Source organism: Talpa occidentalis, unplaced genomic scaffold (genome assembly GCF_014898055.3).
Source record: "Talpa occidentalis isolate TD23 unplaced genomic scaffold, MPIMG_talOcc4v2.1 talOcc4.15, whole genome shotgun sequence".
Classification (NCBI taxonomy): Eukaryota; Metazoa; Chordata; class Mammalia; order Eulipotyphla; family Talpidae; genus Talpa; species Talpa occidentalis.
This window is the reverse complement of record NW_023601543.1, coordinates 75,987,138-75,989,826: the sequence shown is the minus strand read 5'-3', so window position 1 is coordinate 75,989,826 and position 2,689 is coordinate 75,987,138. Positions and strand designations below refer to the sequence as shown.

General features: G+C 43.8%; 1 non-coding gene across 1 annotated transcript; it reads right to left on the bottom strand.

Moving 5' to 3' along the window:
- Positions 1-1,699: 1,699 nt before the first annotated feature.
- LOC119246854 (U1 spliceosomal RNA) lies at positions 1,700-1,858 on the bottom strand. The gene has a single exon (XR_005125605.1). It is a non-coding gene; the product is annotated as a U1 spliceosomal RNA (small nuclear RNA).
- Positions 1,859-2,689: the final 831 nt, after the last annotated feature.

Below are 2,689 nucleotides of genomic sequence, written 5' to 3'. Positions count from 1 at the left end.
ATTCTAAGGAGGGTTTAAGGAGTGGGGAGCAAATTCTGAATTCCATGATGTCAAGGGGCAGATGCCATATGATAGCTGGGTACTCCACTTGTATTTGTGAGATGGGAAGACAAAGAAGGGGCTTGGTTTGTCACTGGTAAAGGACTAGACTTTTACTGCCCCATAGAATAGCTGCTAGTCAGTGACATGTGGCTCTTGAGCACCGAAATGTGACTAGTTGGACAGAAAATTTTATTTTATTCAATTTTAAGTCATTTCAATGTAAATAGGCCCATGTGGCTTCTGGCTACCATATTTTTTTTTTTAAAGGATTTATTTATGCATACAAGAACTGGGGTGTAAGTCAAAGGTGTGGAGGGTGAGAGGATTCACCAGAGAGAGTGGGGAGCAGAACAGGCAGATCTACTGAAATACACTGCTGAGGGGAGCAGCAGGCAAGACAAGAGAAGTCTGCTGCACCATGTGGGTGACTCCCTGGCCAGGGATCGAACTCATGCTGCAGTGGCTGGCCATAGCTTGATAGCGCTGTCTTTAACCCCTGCACCACCAGGGAGGCCCCTGGCTACCGTATTGAAGAGTGGCGCTCTGGGGCAGTGGTGCTGCAATTTTAGCTCATGTTGTTCACCTGAGAAATTTGGTAAAAAATACAAAGGTCTGGCTGCACGCCACTATAGCAAACCAAGGACTGTGCATTCTGTATTACCTTGCCAGATGATTTTCCACAGCAACACTCTGCACACTTTATTGGGGATCTTGGCAAAATTAGATCCTCATTCAGTTGGTCTGAGATGGAGCCTGAGAATTGCATTTTTTTTTTCCTCTCATTCTCATTTTTTATTTTTAAACTGGGGTGAAACTGACATAACATAAAATTAAACATTTTTTTTAATATTTGTTTAGATGCTTTTTTTGAGCATTTTTTTCAAATTTTATTTTGTATAAGACACACTACGGGGGTGGGGGGGAGGGAGAGTTGCATTTTTTTTTTAAAGATTTATTTATTTATTTATACGAGCACTGGGTACAGTCAGAAGCGCGGGAAGGTGAGAGAATTCACCAGAGCCAGAGCGGGGAGCAGAACAGGCAGACCCCGACAAAGTACACTGCTGAGGGGAGCAGTGGGCGTGGCAGGAGAGGTCTGCATACCATGTGGGACCCTCTCTGGTGCGGCTGGCCGGGGATCAAACCAGTGCTGCGGAGGCTGCAGTCAGCTTCGCAACCCAGCGCTCAACCGCTGCGCCACCAGGGGAGGCCCAAGAGTTGCATCCTTACAGACTTGGTACCATGCTTTGGGTAGTATGTCTCTAGATTTCAGTTGCATTCATTCATTTTTTTAAAGATTTATTTATTTATGCATACAAGAGCTGGGGTACAGGCCAGAGATGTGGGGGGGTAAGAGGATTCACCAGAGACAGAGCGGGGAACAGAACAGGCAGACTGACTGAAATACACTGCCAAGGGGAGCAGCGGGCGAGACAGGAGAGGTCTGCTGCGCCATGTGGGTTGCTTCCTGGCCGGCTGGGGATGGAACTCATGTTGCAGTGGCTGCGGACAGCTTCACAGTGTGGTGTTTAACCCCTTGGGCCGCCAGGGAGGCCCTGCATTCATTCATTTTTAATGAAATTCCTGCATGGACATTGTTAGCCATTTTCAAATGTTCTACACAGTGAAATTTTTAAAAATATATTTATTTCATATTAGGAAGTGAGTGCGAACACAGCCCCCCACTACCACAGTTTAGGGAGTGGAGATTCCTCCATTTGGAAATCACAGGAGCCAGCACATCCGAGTGATGGATAAGCCTCATGCTGGGAAAACCACCCTTCTGATCATGGGGTCTCCCCTGCCAGGTAAGTATTAAATTTATTTTTTAAATTGAGATATGACTGACATACAGCTTTGTGTAAATTGAAGGTGTACTGTGTATTGATTTGATACATTTCTTTATGGCAGTATGATTACCACTGTAGCTTTAGCTAGTATCTCTATCAAGTCATATAATTATCATTTGGTGTGTGTGGTGGGGGAAGAACATTTATGATCTAGTCTCTTAGCAATTTTGAAGTCTATAATCCAGTGTTGTTGACTGTAATCACTATGCTGTGCATTAGATGTCTAGAATGTATTCATCTTCTAGCTGCTAGTTTGCACCCTTTTTAAAATTATAATTCTGGGGTTACATTTTTATTTCTCTATATGTGCACACGTTCCACTCACTTTCCACCAGACTATCCACGCCAATGTCTTATGCTCTTCCTTCTCTGTCCCCTCCTCCCTCCCTCCGCCCCCTCCCCCATTCCCTCTGGTAACCATTAATTTTATTCACTAAGTCCAAGATTTGTTTTTGCTGTATTTTGCCACTGTGTGTTGCTTATTATTTATATTCCACATATAAGTGACATCATCCCATATCTGTCTTTCACTTTCTGGCTTTTTTACTTAGCATCATCATCTCAAGGACCATCCATTTTATCCCAAAAGACACTACTTCATCTTTTTAAATAGCCGTATACTATTCCATCGAGTATATAGTCCACCATTTCTTGTATTGACGCAAAATATATGAAAATTCGATATGAGAAGACTCATACACTCCTATGTCCATAACAACACTGCCCACAATTTCCAAGTCATGGAACGAACTCCAATTTGTATCCTTGGCCAACATTGCCCCAGTGCCCCCACCAGA